This window comes from Podarcis bocagei, assembly GCF_964188305.1.
Source record: "Podarcis bocagei genome assembly, chromosome: 3".
In the NCBI taxonomy this organism is placed as follows: Eukaryota; Metazoa; Chordata; class Lepidosauria; order Squamata; family Lacertidae; genus Podarcis; species Podarcis bocagei.
This window is the reverse complement of record NC_138127.1, coordinates 93,000,551-93,019,544: the sequence shown is the minus strand read 5'-3', so window position 1 is coordinate 93,019,544 and position 18,994 is coordinate 93,000,551. Positions and strand designations below refer to the sequence as shown.

Genomic DNA, 18,994 nt, shown 5'->3' with positions numbered 1-18,994 from the left:
AGCACAAGGAGGGTTTCTAAAAGCCCCCTTCTGCAACCCCTCTCCCAAGCTGCTATTAACCCTAGCTAGGAAACTTCCAGAGCTGCCAATCAGTTTCCATCAGGGTCATGGCAGAACGAATGGGTTAAACCCCATCCCTACACACTGTAGTCTCAGTCCTGATTAAGGCTGTACCTCCTGACAGCCAAACTTGTTAAAAATAAGGAGTGGAGAAAGTTTTTCAGTGTGGAGGCGCGGGGTGTGTGTGTGTCACTATACCTTAGTGGGAAGTTATTGCCGGGTGCATTTCAAAAGTGAGCAGGGCCACACAATACTTTACAACACACACCTCTTAACACACAACACACACTTGATGCACTTTCACAGACACACAAAGACTATGACCTCCCTAACAGGTTCCCCCCACTCTTCAGCTGATCCACATAGATCAGCTAAGGAGAGAGTTGCTTTCATCCCTTTTGCCAACATACCACAGTGATCTACGGGATCATCCGAGGAGTAGGGAGGTCTCAGTTTTCATCCCCATCCTGGAAAACACCCAATGGAGTGCTGCAATTGGAAGGAAACTGGTCTACAGGGTTGTTGGTTTATCATCATTAAAAGAAAGAAAACGGAAGAGGCTGTTAGGTTAGCTGAAAGGGCTTCATGGGCCAGATCTGGTCTGCAGCCATATACCTCCACCCAACATTAAGCACAAATACATATTTAAGCTCTCAGCTGTTCACAGATCTCAGCAGCTCCTGACACAAAGCTAGCTACGAGCAGGTAGAGTGGTTTTTGGGGGGGAGGGGGAGAGAACTCTATTTCGACAGAGGTTTCTAAAACCATGCATAGTGTGAAGACAGTGGATAGAGGGAGAAATTTACAGTAAAAGCCTCCCATGAAAGAGGAGAAACCTTACCTAATAACTAGGAAGGAAAGTGAGGAAGCAACTCAGAACCAAGTAAGTAAAACTAAATTGTAGACAACTAGAATTGAGGAACGCCTTCTACAGGAACAGTACATCCAACTAGAGCAGGAAGAAGAAGAAGAAGAAGAAGAAGAAGAGGAGGAGGAGGAGTTTGGATTTGATATCCCGCCTTTCACTTCCTTTAAGGAGTCTCAAAGCGGCTAACATTCTCCTTTCCCTTCCTCCCCCACAACAAACACTCTGTAGGGTGAGTGGGGCTGAGAGACTTCAGAGAAGTGTGACTGGCCCAAGGTCACCCAGCAGCTGCATGTAGAGGAGTGGAGACTCTAACCCGGTTCCCCAGATTACGAGACTACCGCTCTTAACCACTACACCACACTGTAGTGTACCCTCTTCTGGTCAAGAGGGGTCCACTAGGTGGGTGAAGTCAGTCCCAGGTCTGAGGACATTTCACCAAGTACCACCTGCAGTTTTGTGGCTCACCACATGAGGCAGCTGTTTACATATCTCAGACAAGTTACTAGATAGGACTTTTCTTTTTTAGTTTAGGGAGGGAGACAGCCAAATGGAAAAGTGATAAAGGTTTCTAAAATTGTGCACAGTGTGTGGAGAAGCAGATAGATAGAAACACTTCTCCCTCTCTCGGAATATTAGAAATTGGAATTACCCATGAGATTCACTGACAGTAGCTTCTTTGGTGGCAAAATACTCTTCACTTTGAGTATTCATTGTGTAGGATTCTTTGCCACTGAGTGCCACTGGGTCAAGAGCTTAGATGGCTGTTACAGAAGATTAGAGCAAAAGCCTGCTCACAGGGAGGTCAACAGGCCTCTCCTGCTATTGTTCCCCTGCAAAAACACTCAGAAGCAAATGGCTGAACTAGAATTTATTAAAATTTTACTAGAATTTATTCTCTGCCATCCCAGCTCTCTAAATTAGCATAGCAAAGCCAGGAAGATTGTGATCACTACTAATACCTCTGCTGTGGTGGATCGTCACTTTTCTTATCTTTTATACACTTGAGCTTTGGTTAAAAAGGCCACAGACTATCTCTCTCTCCATTGCATGGCCTTCTGACCCTACTGTTTACATTTTTTATCCTTCAATGTGCGCATGAGCGCTAGACGATAACACATCATGAGTCTGACAAAGACAACAGAAGATTATGCCACAAGACATGGTTAGTCATAAAGGTGCTGCCTACGAGATTCTTTTTTGATGCGACAACAACCTTGTAGCGTTGCGTGCCACTATGAGGTGTTGGTGGACAAGCCTACAGGTACTGGTAGGACTGCCTTGCTATGGTTCTCTTCATTCCAGGCTGGGTGGCCTCAGAGTATTTTGATGAGTGGCTGGAGTGGTTAAAGTGTCAGAGTAGGACCCGGAATACCAGAGTTCGAGTCCCTACTCAGTCATGAAGCTCACTGGGTGGCCTTGGGCTTTTACTTCACAGAGTTGTTGAAGGCTCTGTTGTCTCCTCCTCCAGATTCACTCCACCCAGGTCTCAGTAACGCACACCAGGTTGGCTCCCTCATTCAGTATCCAATTATGGATCCGTATGGACTCTTTGTGAACCAACCTGCCAGTGCACAGCCAGACTGTTGACTACAGAGGCAGAACAACTGAATCACAGGAAGGGTGAGGGATAATAAGTAGACACCTGACCCCTGTCCTTCCTTTCTAACTGCCTGCTCACCCACACACCATATTTCACCAGTCCTGTAACTCCTGAATTAAAGTTCCTTCCACCCACCACTCTCTTTCTGATCTTATTTTCCCAAAAGCACATGCCAACAACATAATCCAACAATAGGGTAACACACCAACCCATCACGCAAGTGTGCTTTCTAGGAGAGCATCCAGTTCCTACATAGGTTGCCCTCCCTTAATGTAAGCTCTCACCAGAAGATAGATGAGAGTAAGTTGGAAACAAAACACCCTCTTGACAAGATCTCCCTCTCACCAAGGAGGGTCCATCAAATTCACACACACCATGCTCTCATAGCGCTCACATAAATGCAAATTCAAACAAAGAGAAAAGGGTAGTGTCCTCACTACAGACCCCAAGGATCCTCCCCTTCCTGTGTTATCCTGCTGCACTGCAAGTCCTTATTAAGTAGCTAAAAGGTAAAGGGACCCCTGACCAATAGGTCCAGTCGTGGCCGACTCTAGGGTTGCGGCGCTCATCTCGCTTTATTGGCGTGGGAGCCGGCGTACAGCTTCCAGGTCGTGTGGCCAGCATGACTAAGCCGCTTCTGGCGAACCAGAGCAGCGCACGGAAATGCCGTTTACCTTCCTGCTGGAGTAGTACCTATTTATCTACTTGCACTTTGACGTGCTTTCGAACTGCTAGGTTGGCAGGAGCTGGGACCGAGCAACTGGAGCTCGCCCTGTTGCGGGGATTCGAACCACCGAACTTCTGATCGGCAAGTCCTAGGCTCTGTGGTTTAACCCACAGCGCCACCCGTGTCCCTTAAATAGCTAGATGGCAGCAAATGAGCCACAGGCGCTTGCTGCCGCCTATCTCCCTCCTTGCGGATTCTGCCAAGACCCAGGGATGCAAAGGTTGTAGGGCAGCCAAGGAAAGGGTGGGCAGGTCTTTCCCAACCTCCATGCTCCTTATATGTTGTTATCAGTTGTGTTTTGATGTGTTTCCAGCTGCCTTGAGAAGGATAGCCCTGCAAGGTGGCTACAAATGCTGGAATAATTTTTTTTTTATTTTTTTAAACCCACAACCTCAAGGGGTAGACTGCTGCTGTTATGTACTCTATATAGAACCACTGCTTGACTGTTTTTTGATCCAGTTCCAAGCAGATTAGCTGCAATGCAATTTTCTTCCAACTTCCATATTCGTCTAGATCGACTACAATATCCAATAGGGTTTTGCATCCTGAGTTAGTGGCGCTCCTTTATCCAGTTTTTCATTCGGCAAATGATTTATGCAAGCTTAACTTTACACACTGTGAAGAACCCTATTGGTTTCAGAGGAGCTTACTCACAGCATGAGACATTAGCCGAACGCATAAATCATTGCAGAAGAGTGCTCTTTGAGGCCTATTTTCATTAGTATATATATTTTTGAACAGCAAATGCAAGGAATCGAAACTTGGAATTAGCAGCTAGTAAAACTTCCTTTCAAGGATCCAACTGCTTTGGTTAGGCATTACATGGCACTACCTTGTGTTTTTGTGTCACACTGTTAACATTCCTAGCACTGATGTGGTGCTATAATTTAGTGCTTTTAATTGGGCAAACATTGCCAGTCCAGACCATATTTCAGAAATATAGCATTAACAAAAATGTTCAACATCTGTGTTTTTATAGGAATGTTTACCTACCTTAGAGTCAGTGGTGGGAGACCAGAAAAGGGATAATAAGTCAGGATTTTTGTCAAGTTTCATGCGCCGGTCAACATTTGCACAGTAGTCCGCAGTGAGGTGTTGAAAAGCAAGTTGTTAACCGGTGATAAGAATTCCACATTTGTTGTTTTGTTAAACAATGGTCACCTTTCTTTACAGTTAGTTTTATCACCATAGCCATATATTTGAATTTCAGCAAAAGTGTGTGGGGGGGACTGTGTACCCCGAATGCTGTACCAACCAATTTATAATGAGATTAACATCTTGGTCCTTTAAATGCTTTTGCAGCAGTTGTGCAAATACTGGCGTATGCCTCTCCAGCTTACAGATGCATCTTGTTTTTATGGGCCTGGCTACTCATTTGCTTCTTCCCAACCTCAGGTTCTGATGTAGCCTGGCATTTAATGGTGAACAAATACAAGGGGACATAAAGTTGTTAAGTTTCCTTTTTGACTTGGTGCTTCTGGTTCTTTTAAGTCTTGACACCCAGAAATCAAGCAGGTGTATCTTTTCTAGACATGCATATTTATATGTTGTTACAATAACAAAACATTATATTATATCACTGTATATTATATGATGATATGATATATTATTACTTTGTATAATCATAGAATCATATAATAGAATTGTAGAGTTGGAACGGACCACAAAGAAGAGTTTGGAAGAAGAAGAGTTTGGATTTGATATCCCGCCTTTCACTCCCTTTAAGGAGTCTCAAAGCGGCTGACATTCTCCTTTCCCTTCCTCCCCCACAACAAACACTCTGTGAGGTGAGTGGGGCTGAGAGACTTCAGAGAAGTGTGACTGGCCCAAGGTCACCCAGCAGCTGCATGTGGAGGAGCGGGGAAGCGAACCCGGTTCCCCAGATTACGAGACTACCGCTCTTAACCACTACACCACACTGGCATTCTTTGTGGCAGTCCCTAATTTGTTGAATTCCCTCCCCAAAGGGATATGTCTGGCACCTTCATTGTTCAGCTGTTACATATTGTCCATTGTTATGCTGAAGATGCACCTCTTTACCCCATGCTTTGATGCTTGCTCTATCTATCTATCTATCTATCTATCTATCTATCTATCTATCTATCTATCTATCTCTCTATCTCTCTCTCTCTCTATCTATCTATCATCTATCATCTATCTATCATCTATCTATCTATCTATCGAAGACATTCTAGTTGTGACGGTAACTTGTTTGAAATTTTTTAATGCTGTTGTTCTAACCTACTCTGGGACATTCTGGTGACAACAACAATTTACCACCTTTTTGCTTTGCCTTGCAACTTTAGACATTATTGATTATTCCTTAATATATACTCATGTACAGGCTGCCTGACAATACAAGAAGACTAGTCCCTGCCTCAAGGAACTTACAATCTAAAATTCAATACAGGTGAAAGAAACAACAGAGGAAGAGGAAAATTTATTCTGAAAAACTTTCACCAGCCACTGTTGATTTAATAGTCTCTCAAACAACAACTGTTGTCATATTTTAGGGTTTATTAATGCTGTGTGTGTCCTACTATTTTTTCTAGAACGTTTTTTTTTAAACTTTAATTTGTATGTCACTTTGGGCACACTGATAAAGAAAAAGTGAGTCCTAAATCATAGAAATAAATGTAAATACTTTTATGTACATTTCCCAGAAACCAATTCAGCTTATCTTTACAATGGCAGGGACAAATGAAATAAACCCAGTCTTTTCCTTAGTCTTATGTTAATTGGTTTCTCTCCTATTGTTGCAGCGGTGACAATGCTGAACTTTATCTGTAGGATCAGTCTCCAGAAGAAGAAGAAGAAGAAGAAGAAAATTGCTGATGGGTCTGTTTACTTGAATACAAGGATGGATGCAGTCCCAGGAGGCACCAAAATAATGCTGCAAATGGAGCAGAGCTTGTGTAGCTGATACCTTGGAGGCCTGTTGTAATAAATGCCCAGCTCTCTTGGGAATCAGGGAAGACAAAGCAGCATGCAGCATAGGCATCTGTGTGTGAATTTTCTCAGTGTACCTAGAGTCCATTGCAGTCATGTGAGCTTTGTTCGCTGGCCCTTTTCTCTTTTCAGTTGTCAATATTAGCACCAGAAGTGACTTCTGACTTCATGGGAACCAGGAGGGGGAGAGGGGTGAGTCATTGCTCTTTTAAGCCACATAAGCGCTCTCTCATGGCATGGCTTTTAAAAGCAACACAAAGAATTGGATCTATATGGGTTCATCCCAGCCAGATGCTGAATTCCTTATGGGAGAAGCTGACCGTGCTCCATTCTCACACAAATCAATGAATGAGCCTCACCATGAGATGCAGAATCCGAGCTCTCCCCTGCCCAACACACACAAAATAACCACTCACTTGGCACATGACAAAAACAACCATGCAAAAAATAATAATGATGATGTTATACTTCGGTACTTTCTGAAATCTGCAAATGACAAAACAGCCCTTGCAAAAATCCAGCAGAGAAAACATAGCACAGAGGAGGCAATTATTGCAATGTCTATTTCTTAAAATAAATGTGGTCTGTAGAAAGGTGTCAGCAAAAGTACGTGCATTTTTGGAAAGAGAGAAAGGCACTTTTAAAAGTGCAAGGTCCTGCAGCTTTAGAAGCACGGGTATCCTGCCAGGAAAAAAACAACCCCCAAGGTGCCAGTGGAGAGCCAGTGTGGTGTAGTGGTTAGAGCGCTGGGAGACCAGTGTTCAAATTTCCACTTGACTACAATGCTCACTGGGTGATCTTGGGCGACTCACTGTCTCTTGGCCTAACTGACCTCATGGGGTTGTTGTTGTTGTGGGGGGGTTTAACATGAAGAAAAGAACCATGTACCCCACCTTGAGACCCTTGGAGGAGAGGTGGGAAATGAAGGGAAATTAAGCACTTGAAAAAGTAACTGACGCGAGTGCAATCCTATGCATTACTTACTCAAAAGTTGTAAGTGCCATTGGATGGGATCAACTAAGTAATCCCACTAGCAAAAGACTTCACAAGGACTTAACTGCGATTCCTGTATTGCGGGGGCTGGACTCGATGACCATTGGGGTCCCTTCCAGCTCCACAATTCTCTGATTTTATTACTTTTGCAAGCACAACATGGCTTTCTCCCCTCCCTGGCATTCCCCTTATGCCCATGAAAAATTGGATCTGGGGGGGTCAAGAGAATCCCCAGCACTCAAGGGCGGGAGGTGTGGTGGGGGGGTGTTTCACTTGACAAGCTGAAAAGCTTCTGCTGTTGGAACGATTGCCATAGGGCTATGACACAGGGCTACAATTCTTCCCATTGTAGCCAATGGTGTGGCTTCCTGGTAAGTGTGTTTAGGATTTTAGCCTTACGGTGTATATCTGCTGTCAATGGCAAGAACAGGGGTGGCAGAGATTCTCATCACCACCACCACTCAGTTCCAAATACTGAAGCCGACCTGCACATCGGTGGAAACTCACTTCAACACTCTGTAGCTGAGTGTCCTCCAGCACACTTGAGTGCAGCAGATGAGTTCGGAGATTGTAGGGCAAGTCATACAGCACACCCAGTTCCAACACCTCACTGTTGCTCATCCGTATCTTCTGCCTGAGGGCAGCTGCCTCACTCTGCCAGTCATGGGGAAAGCCCTGTTTCATCAGATGTACTTGATGTTCTCCTGTTCTCCTGAAAAGCAACACAGGTTACCTCAATACACAATAATAATAAGAATAATAAATTTTATTTATACCCCAACCCTACCCAGCCAAGACCGGGCTCAGGGTGGCTAACACCAGGTATAAAAACAATTGATTAAAATACAACTTAAAAACAAGGTTAAAATACAACATTAAAATGTAGCCTCATTTCAGTAGAAACTCAAATCAAAAACTTTTTGGGGATGAAAACATCAAATCTTCACCAAGGCCAACTATCCAGACTAGTCCAATGTGGGCCAGAAAAAAGCCAGGAAAGTCCCCAAATATGAGTTCCATCACAGAAGGAGAAAGGAAAAAGGAAAGAGGGGGAGGGGGAGGGGATCAAGTTGATTCCAAGCCAAAGGCCAGGTGGAACAACTCTGTCTTACAAGCCCTGCGGAAAGAAATCAGATCCTGCAGGGCCCTGGTCTCATGAGACAGAGCGTTCCACCAGGCCAGAGCCAGTGTTGAAAAGGCCCTGGCTCTGGTTCACAAGAGAAGAAAAGCCAGCAAGAATAGAATGTAGTCCTCAAATCAGCTTGATATATTAACACGGCAGCTTAAGAACTCAAAAGAAAGATATCATTAATAATATTCATAGGCTTCTCCTTGCCCCAGTCCCCAAACAGCGGGAAACCCCAGGAGTTACACAACTGGGTTTCGTTTCCTTTGGATAGTGTGGCCATTTACACAGTGCCACAAAAGAGAACAATGATTTGCATCGAATTTGCTAGTGTATAGGTATAGATGCAGATTTAGAAGCAATTGCTATAATTTAAATAGAGATACATCTCAACGTAGTGGGGGAAACTGAACAAGCGACCTGTGGCCTGGCTCAGTCTGCTGTGCAGGTAACGTCCAGGCCTCTGTTATTTTCTTGTGGTTCTTTATCTTAAGGCAATATTTGAATTTCAAGTGGATGACCCTTCAGATAGAGCAGTATTTCCTAAACTTGGGTCTCCAGCTGTTTTTGGACTACAACTCCCATCATCCCTAGCTAGCAGGACCAGTGATCAGGGATGATGGGAATTGTAGTCCCAAAACAGCGGGAGACCCAAGTTTGGGAAACATTGAGACAGGGAATTAATTGCCTTCTGGCAACCTTTAAAGAAATAAATAATAAACATGCATAGGATTATCCTGAAAAGCACTGAATGTGGGGCATAGGTTTCTCCTGTGCCATATTATACATTTTTGAAGGGTCAAAAGGGGCTTTGTTTCTGGTTGAGTGCAATAGTGCTGCCTAGTGGCATCCTAGAAAGAAGAATGAAGGCAGTTATGACAGGCTTTTGGAGAAACTTAAGCAAGCAATCCAGTGTGACTCAGGATTGTTGGGAACAAATGCTTACTAATGAGTCTGTAGGAACTCCCAATTGGGGATTTTACAGAGGAAGAAGGTTTGAAGGGGATTTCAGCTTTCTCATCTTTCTCATTCGGACTCATAGAGACTCCCCCCCCCCCTTCATCTTAATTCCTGCAATACTGAAAACATTTATCCTACTTGTTCCTCAAATCCTAAAGACCTGAAACTGAAAGAAATGGCAAAATCTGAGTGAACACAGATCAGATTGAAAGGCTATTTTCTCATCAGAGAGGATGTGTTCCAAATTGAGATAAATTTGTCTACTGGCATCTTGGAATATTGTAACAAATCAGCTAGGAAAACTGGAAACATAATTTAGCCCATTTCACATTTTAGTAGCAAACGTCATTCATGGGAAGACAAGATTCAGAGCAATGTTCCAATTATATATTCAATTTAAATTGCAAAAAAAATCCCAGTGTATTTTGTTGTTTTTAAATTGGGGTGTATGGGGTGTTAGGGGATGGGGGTCCTTTGATGAGGGTCCCCCACACTCTCATCTATGGCTCCTAGAAGCAGTCGCACCGCAGGAACAGCTTTGATTGGCTTGTTAAATCAGGTGAGGGTAGCTGATGGATCTCAAACCCTTGGTAAGTTAGGGGATTCCTCTGCATGTGAAGACAGACTCTGGCAGACTGAGCAGACAAGATCAATACTGGGTCCAACTGTCAAGAAGGTGGTTTCTACATGAGCTGTAGAGGGAAATGAGGAGCAGATAGGGCTCGTCAACCTGGGAAGGTAGCCCATGTAGATGAAAAACTCTGATCCTAAACCTCCCATGCCTTATAGCTAAACTCATTTGTGAAAAAGGCTTCAGGAATAAACCCCAAGGAGCAATCCATACCCACTGCCTTGCGGAACATCTTCAGGAAAAGAAAAGGCTAAGGCCCGTGGGCCACAAGTGCGGCCCACGTGGGTCATTTAACCAGCCCACGAGCTGCCCCCCAAACTGAGCTGACAAGCTTGGTGAGTCCCTGCGAGCTGCACTAAACCGGTGCAGTGTGGCACGGGGACTCACTTCCATGGCGCCAGAAATTGCGTCTGTGCATGCGCAGATGCTGAAAATCGTGTCTGCGCAGACGCAGACAACGGAAATCGCATCTGTGCAGATGCCAGAAATCACAGGCATGCACACTCACACGCGTGCACAATCCGGCCGACAGAGGGATCTCCGCTGGAGTGAACCGGCCAAGACAAGGTAAACCTTGCCGACCCCTGTGCTAAGGAGTAAACCCTGATTACATCTGAAGTGGAGTCCCTAAGGTGGTTGGATGGCACCTACTACTGCAGCCAAGCTGGTGCAAAATGTATAGCGTTGCTTTCCTTTGGTCCACATCAGCAAGGCTGAAAGGAGGCCCAGGACTTCCAGATTTGAACCTCAGAGAAGTCACTTTGGTGCTGAAAATGCAACAAACTTTTACATATCTCACAATAGCTAGGGGTATAGGTGCTTATGGGAAATAATCTTTCAAGTTCTGAACATCAGATGGGGAAATGACTGCCATTTTGTTTTCCATAAATGTCATCTTAGCCCACATGCCTGCACCTCTAGAATTCATATTGAGTCCCCCTTCCACAGCCACTGCTCGGCTGTAGTAGCAAAGAGTTGCAGCGTACAATTCCACATGCCTGAAAAGTGGTCGCCAGGTCTATTCCTGTTGTAGTTTGTACATTAACTTTGATACAGGTTGTGTTTGAAAAGCAAATAGCATTATTTACTCTCATACTGTCTCATTCTGAAGAAGGACATGGATTATGTACTGTTCCCCAACTCTTCATATAGTGGAATACCTTCCTCACTTTCCCCCACTCTACAAGGACCATATTTGGCGAAGTGATGTGTGGCATGATAACTCAGGATTTCTCCTTCACTCTGTTTACTAGACAGTATGTAGGCCTGCTCTCTAAGGTGGACAGTAGCTCCCTAGGAAAGGACAGAATGGGCTCTACCAGAGTGAACATAAGAAGCATAGATTCTGGATCAGACCAAAAGTCTATTTAGTTCCGCATTCTGTTATTACAGTGGCCAACAACCGTCATAGCCCTCAATTTCTGTTCCCCAATTACTGGTATTACTAGAGGCATACTAGTGATATTCACATTCACAAAAGTTAAGAAGTATGGTTGGTATCCGTCTGCCTTGGGAGGCAAAGGAGGAGTGCACCTTTGCAGGTGAGATCAAACCATTAGAGTTACAGCGCCTGCTGTGGCTGTAGAGACCGATACGGGAAAGACATGTTTTGTTGCAGCTGGGGCCGATGAAGGCGCTCTCTGAAAATGTGTTCTAAATCCTGCTTTATATCCTAAGGCAAGCATAGCTCTGCTGAAACGAGTTTAAGAACAAATATAGCCTCAGCCTTCAACCAGCTAAACCTCTAAACTGTAGGCCATTCAAATTAGATACAAATTACTATTATATTATTATAAATTATTTCTGTTTATATTTATATATATATATATATATATATATATATATATATATATATATATATAATCTGTTATTCATATTGTTATTAGGTAGCAGCATCATTTGTGGAAAACTGCATACAGTATGTCTTGTTAGTGCAGTATTTAGTGTGTACAACATCTATTATACTCGAGATGATACTCTATCTTGGTTTTAAACATTTTCAACTTAAATATTTTGTTAAAGATTAACAGATTTCTTCAGAAGTCAGTTGGAAACATTATGGGTTTTTTGAAAAGTTGTCCATTTACTAATAAAGGAATCTCTGTCTTATCCTTTCATGAACCAGTTGTTTGCTTCTGGTTACGGCATGATACATGTTCAAATTATGGAACAGATTGTAGATAGGTGAACGGAGATCATCTCTAGGTGACTAGAGGTAGGTGACTACCATGTAGCATAGTGAGAAGAACAAACAGTAAGATTATAGAGAGCATTGTCAGCGGAATTGATTTCAAGACGAGAGGACTTTTTCCCCCAGTGAGTGTGAAGCAAGGGATGGAATTAACAGAAATGTGTCTGGTTAGAATCATACGGGTATCAGTGGCATGCACGATGTGGGTGGATCTCAAGGGACCATCTGCCTGAGCCATGTTCTAGAAGTCATCAGTTTAATCAGGACCGCAAAAGCTGATTCTGAAGCCAAAAAACATATTCAGAAATATCACATGGTATGGTCTTCACATGACTATTGTGAATAAGCAATCACACTTGACTGCCCCCACTACTTGGGAAAAATATCACTGCCTATAGAAAATCTGTTCAGTCTGAAGAGTTGATGGTATATAGTTAATGACAAATTGGGTATGATACCAAATGTGGGTTAAAGTGGCTATGTTTATTTGATGACCTGTTTTTTTGGAGGGGTGCCATGTTTGTCGTCCCCCCCTTTCCCTCTGTCTTCTATGATTTGGGTTATATGCAGGTGTTTTACCCAATGGGTTGCTTTTCTTTTTTTGATGGGGTGGTGGCTCCGAGCATCACCAGTTTTTCTTCTGGGAAATGGGTATTTGGCCGAGAATATGGATTTCCAAAATGGTTGGGGATCTCTGCCTTTATCCAACACATTGCCTTCAGATGTGGCGGAGGTTGCTCCCCCATCCCTAGTGTTGAAAGGAGAGCAAACGGGGCCTGTTTGCTCAGCTTTTGTAAAGAAATGGAAGCGGTGGGCCATCTTGTCACTTGCCTCAAGCAGAAAAAATGTCAGGCCAGCAACAAAATCCGGAGGACCACAAGCCAATCGGCACTTGTCAGCTCTGTTAAAAACCATTGTCTTGGAGTCTGAGCATCTTCCAGATGTTTTTGCCAAACCTCCTTCTTGCTTCTGGCTTCTGAACATCTCACACCCCCTTCTGTTTCAAATTAAGCAGTCCAGAATAACTACCACCCACTCTGGTTTCATACTCAAGCTTGCCTTCGCATCTGAGCCTTCCTTCCCCTAAAACAGATTATGTGCGCTTTGGGAGGAGAGAGTTAAGAATACAAAATAAAATAAATAAATAAAATAAAAATAAAAGCACCTGGCGGCAGACGGAACGGCGTTTCTGTTTGCTTTTGAAAGAGAAACTTCACCCCTGTTAAAGGCACCTTAACGAGTCGCGCTTTGCCACGGTCTCCTCTTGGCTGTAGGCAGTGGCATAGCGTGGGGGTGCAGGGGGGGGGCGGCCGCACCGGGCGCAACATCTGGGGGTTAGGGGGCGCAAATCCACGGGTTAGGGGGCGCAAATTTACTTGCCTTGCCCCGGGTGCTGACAACCCACGCTACGCCACTGGCTGTAGGAGGCGAAAGGGCCGCGGCGAAACTCTGCTTGGTTTCGAAATCAGCGAACTGCTTCTCGTTCGCGCCGACTGCCTGAGGGAAAGAAAGAAAGATCCGCCGCCGCCGCCACCCTGCGTGGAGCCGGCGCGCGGGGTTGTTGTGCAAGAGTTTCCCGCTAACTTCCACCAACTTCCTCCCGAGCCTGGCAGTGGACAAAGTTGTTGTCATCGACGCAACGCCGGCTTCTTATCAGTTCTGCATGCCGGCTGTCTTAAATCTATATTTCTATATCTATATATCTCCGGCCTCCCTCAGGCGCGCGGGCGGCTCCGCCCTCAGGTGATTGGCGCCAGAAGAAGCCTCCCGCGCAGGAGCGAGAGCGGGAGGCCGACCTGGCAGCCCCAAGGCGCCTTCTTCCTCCCTTCAGGCGCGCGCGGCGTGGGCAGGCAGCAGCCGCAGGCAAGTGGCGGGGAGTCCCGGCGGCGCCCAAAGGCCGGCTTCGGGTCTTCTCCTTAACCGCAGTCTTGGGAGAATGCCGGAGGACGAGGAGAAGGGCCGCCCGGCAGCCTTACCTCGTCCCGTCCCTCTCACGCATTTCTGCGCGGTCTCCCGGCGCCTCACGCCGGGCCGGGCCGGCGGGCCGTTTAGAAATAAGGCCGGGCGTGAGGAAAACGCACCTCGAGAAATTGGTGCTGTTTAAAAACGGGCAGAGGCCGGTGACGCCGAGGCGAGCGGCGCCGGGAGATATTGGATAATAATAATAATAATAATAATAATAATAATAATAATAATAATAATAATAATAATAATAATAATAATAATAATAAAGTATTTAACAGTGTGGCAAGCTGTAAAAGGTGCGGGGGGGGGAGAAAGGTGAAGAAAAGGTGAGAGAAAGGAGCGTTCCTGAAGTAAGGATGGGTCGTGGTTTTTGAGGTGTGGAAAAGACGGGTGGTGTGGTTATTTATTCAAAGGCATTTGCACTTCTTTAAGCCGGCCTTGGGGTGGAAATGGTGGTGGTGGGTGGGAACAAAGTATTTCATTTATTACTGTATTTTTAATATCGTATTTGAATTTTTCAGTGCTGGGGAGGAAGAAGGATTTAAGAGGATTGTGACATACTGAGTAGAGAGTGACGGAAGTGAAAGGGCCAGGCAGTTAAAGAAAGACAAGAAACTTTATATTTGGTCCCAATGGGTGGGGGTGAGGGAAGGGGGCCCTATTGGTGACACAGGTGTGCAAGTTTGGAACAGGCTCTATGGTGGCGGCTAGCTGGATTTAGGACCATGTTGGTGTGCAAGGATGTGGAAAGTTCCTTCCAGGGCAAGGTATGAGGGCACATGTCCAGTTTAGTTTCTTGATGGAAAGAGTGAAGGATATAAATGTACTAAATAAGAACCATGGACTCCCTTCTCTACATAAATTAGAGCATCGGCTTCCTTCTCTCTACTTTAGAACCTTAATCTGGTATTAATTATATCCACTTGTTATATAATTTGGTACGGTATATTACCCACTCCCTGCCCAGCATCATCACTGCACACACAATCATTTTTTCCACTTTTCTGCTCTTGCACAACTGTCTCCTGTGCTACTTCATCTCTAGCCCCAGTCCTCTTAGGTGCCTACAACCTTACTATTTTTTTTTTATAATCTGACTTTTTTTTAAAAAAAACCCCAATCTAAATGAACCTTGGTTGTTGTTTTTTAAAGGCCTGCGTTATAATCGGTTGAGGGCACCAGAACTTAATAGTATCCCATAGCAGATCAGCACTGTGATTGTTTGGACAGGCAGCTAGCCAAGGATAGGTAGGCCAGTAAAAAAAGAAAGAAAAAGGGCCTGTTACCAATAAGGCATGCAAAACTTGGTTGCATTGTCACTGCTGCTGGTGCTTCCAGTTTGTGAAACAAGTGTAGGGTGTCATTTTTTTATTTAACATTTCTATCCCTGCCCACTCGTCTTCCTAGAACCTTAAAGCAACACCATCTTGCGAGGCAGGTTGGCCTGAGAATTAGTGACTCACCTGAGACAAGTCAAGGTTTATAACTAAGAGTCAAATCAGGATTTCTCAAACTCAAAACTGAACAATGCTTTTTTTACACATTTTTTGCAAGGTTCTGGTTGATTTGAGCTATGGATAGGGGGTTACTTTGTGGAGGAATGGGAATGTGAATATTAGAACTCAAATTTGAGTCTTTGGAAGCATTTGGTGTAGTACAAGGGCTGAAGAAGGCATGATGACTGCTTGGAGACAGTGTTTTGTGAGAATTGTGTGGTGAGGACAGGACGTTGTGGGAGCAGATCTGCAGTGCTTTGTGTACTTCATATTGTGTGCACGGAGAATGAGGTGACTAACATACTGAGGGACTTTACATGTACAGGAGAAGGCATTTTGGAGGGAGAAATGAGGCATGTGCTACACTTGTAGCTTAAATGGGTTGGGCAGGGGCAAAAGTAGGCTTTATTTCACCTAGGTCAAAGACTCAGTTTGGCACCCTACATGCACATTTGCATACACACTACACAGGCTGGGAGCTTCAATGTGCCCCTCTGAAGGCTTCACCCAGGCAAAAAACATGCCCCCCCCCACTGCTCTGGATTGGGAGAGGAAATTGACAATTTATGGAGGCCAGGTGAACCTGAGGATGAGGATGCTAGCTGTAGAGGGAATGAAAAGGAACATCCTATAGGGTCTTCTGTGGGTTTGATAGGTTGCCATTTAAACTGGAAGTTTTTGGGTGGGGAAGAGACTGGTTGACTGCTGTGGTTGCAAGAGGGCCTGTTTGCAGAAATGAGTGGATTGCTGACTGAATGGGGACAAAGTGCGTGTCCGGATAGGTCTGTTAATAATAGAGAAATAATTTGTGGTGAGAATAGTGTGTGGCTGTGTGATGCTGGGGGTAAATTGTATGTGTGTGTGAGGAAAACTGTGGGTATAGGGTGATATATAAATTTAATAAATAATAACAATATATAATACACCAATCCATTAAGTTTAAGGATCTGGTAAGGGTGCCAGCTGTAAGGATGAATAGGGTGTGGGTGAGACAGTGTGTAATTTGTTGTGGGGGATGGAAAGAAAAAATAGGGAAAAGGCTGGTGAAATGCCATTGCATGCCATGAACGAGAGGAGCCTGCGCTTGGATTGGTAACAGATTATTTTTCAAACCAGTGATCTGAGGGTGAGAGAACTGGGCGTGGATACTCCGGTTAAGGGAGTAAATAGCCTCTGGGTGTAGGTTTGTAGGGATGCTAACCAGAAGCAGGGCGGAGTCCAGTCTTCTGGGTGAAGCTCGGACGAGGTGGGGGCAGCCTCTCGATGCATCCGTGGCTTTGCATCTGACGAAGCTTAAGCTTTCTTCCTCGAAAAACTGGTGCCGCGGTAAATGCGTCGCCAGGTTTTCTCGGGTATGTGTGTGTGTGTGTGCGCGCGCGCGCGCGTGTTCCTTCCACATTCTTTGTAGGGTTCTCCCCACCCCACCCTCCGCCGTTTAAAAACAAAAGTGGAAAGTGGGTCGTCGGGCCAGGGCGTAAGAGCGGCTGCTGCTGCTCCTTGCAGCAGAACTACGTCTCGATCGTCACCACCACCAGTGCCGCGGCGGCGGCTCCAGGAAGCTCCTGAGGACATGCGAGAAGGGAGGGAGGCGACGAGTGGGAGCGAGGGAGGCGGGCCGTGGCGCAGAGCAGGGTTGTGGCAGGCTGTGCGCGCGCGCGCCTCTCCCTCCCGCTCTCTGGCCGAGTTTGTAAACACAACCCTCGCGCTGAGGTGGGCGGAGCGCGACCGCCCTGCCGCTCCGGATTGGCCTCGAATCCTCGGCGAATGTTTTTACAGTGGCGACTGGGCGGGCGCCTAGCCCTGTGTTTGGAGAAGCGGTCAGAGCGCGGCAGTGCCCTCCTGGCTGGCTGTGTTTTGTGCGTGCGGCGGGAGCAGCTGCAGCGGCGGAGAGCTTTTTATCCCGGCGCGCGCTCGGCGTGTGTATATGTTTGTGCGCGTCGCCCTCTTCGCCTCTGCCTTCGCGGAGGAGGAGCGGGGTCAGCCTAGGGGAAGTTTCGGGTTTGCCTCGGGATGACTCAGACGCCATAAAGCGTAAGTAGCGGCCGGGGGATGGGTGCGTTTGCGAGTGCGAGTGTGTGGGATGGGCTTGTGGGCCGGGGTCTCTCGGTGTGCGTGCCTGTGTCTCCACCCCTTCTTCTTATCCCCTCCCCCTTTGTGTGTGTGCCCGTCTCTGGGTCTGTTATTCTCCTGCCTTGAGCTCGCTCTCCCTTTGTTGGGTTTCATAGCGGGAAGGGATTTGTCCTCCACGTTCCCGGTCGGGCTGCCGCCCGGCGTCGTTTCCCAGCGAGCACTCTTCAGACCGCGGAGAAGCGACTTGAGCTTGCAGTTGAATTTATTTTCAAGTCACAGCGCGGGTGTTGCCCCCACCTCCCTCTCTCCTGCTCCCCTCCCCCCAAAGCTCCTTCCCTGGCTTTGCCTTTGCATGGCTATTTTCCCCACTACTCCCCACTTTTTTGTTCCGTGCTTGTGATGGTTTTTCCAACTTTTTGTATGCGTGTCTTTAAATTGACATTTTTCTTCAACCTGTTGTTGGTTGCGTCTCAATCGGGCAACGATGGAGCGCTTAGTCAAGTCACGCTAGACATTTTGGAAAGAAAGTAAATAAAGGTGAGTTGGAGCGGGTAGTGGTGTCTCCTCTTGTCTCCCTGCCGGAGTGACCGACTGCGGTTCGTTTCTTGCTGTTCCCTTTTGCCATCGACCGAAACAAAATGTAAATAAGAGTCGCCGTGGCGTCTCGAAAGGTTTCGAAGTGAAACGTTTCCTTGCGTCTTTTTCTTAGCCCTATAGCAGAGAGAAGGATTTGGTGGTGGCGAACCAGCCGTAGAAAGGATGAGGGGAGGGGAGGAGTGAACGGAGGAGCACTTTGCAGTGTACAAACGCTATTGTTGTGACGCACTTTTACAACTGATTGCTCTTGCCAAACCTTCCAGACTTGCTGTGATCAGCATATTCAGTAGAACAATGGAGAGAGAGCCTGGCCGACTTCCCTATCCTGCACAATCACGGCATCGACTGCTCACTTAACATTTCAACACTGTATCTGATCCTCCTGTCTAATGACTTGGAGAGGATTGGTGATCCAAGTTAATATTCCTTTTTCTTTCTTTTCTTAGCCAGTTGAACCACCTCCCCCCTCCCCCACAATCAAACTTGGAATGCTTGCTCAGCTGGCTAGCAAGTTTTGTCTTCAAACTTTTGTTGTACTTGTTTTTCTTTTCACCAGGAGAAGCTTTTTTTGTGAATGATGTTGGACTGGATAATACAGGTTGACATCTTCAACAGTGCTCACTTTTATTTTTAATTCTGGCATGCTGGTTAATTTGTACATGAAAAGGGGATGGAAAACACACAGTGGTTTGTGTTTGTATTTGTATTTCTTAATGACTGCACTGCAATTCCACCACTATTAACCTAGTCTTGGGTGAACA

At 45.7% G+C, this 18,994-nt stretch overlaps 2 protein-coding genes across 9 annotated transcripts in view; one reads left to right on the top strand and one right to left on the bottom strand.

The window, feature by feature from the left end:
• Positions 1 to 5,358: 5,358 nt before the first annotated feature.
• LOC308584140 (uncharacterized protein) overlaps positions 5,359 to 18,994 on the bottom strand; it is a 301,938-nt gene continuing 288,302 nt past the window's right edge. The window contains exons 1-3 of one of the 5 annotated variants that reach the window (XR_014006546.1): positions 13,511 to 13,617; positions 13,271 to 13,366; positions 5,359 to 7,909 (exon numbers count right to left, since the gene is read on the bottom strand). The gene's annotated coding sequence lies outside the window, so the exon portion shown is untranslated. Of the gene's footprint in view, positions 7,910 to 9,269; positions 9,450 to 13,270; positions 13,367 to 13,510; positions 13,618 to 18,994 lie in introns of those variants that run through there. The other 4 variants (XR_014006547.1, XR_014006545.1, XR_014006544.1 and 1 more) reach the window with 4 other exon arrangements.
• BCL2L11 (BCL2 like 11) overlaps positions 16,439 to 18,994 on the top strand; it is a 46,698-nt gene continuing 44,142 nt past the window's right edge. For 3 of the 4 annotated variants that reach the window (XM_081188859.1, XM_081188858.1, XM_081188856.1), the window contains exon 1: positions 16,439 to 17,597. The gene's annotated coding sequence lies outside the window, so the exon portion shown is untranslated. The other variant, XM_081188857.1, reaches the window with a different exon arrangement.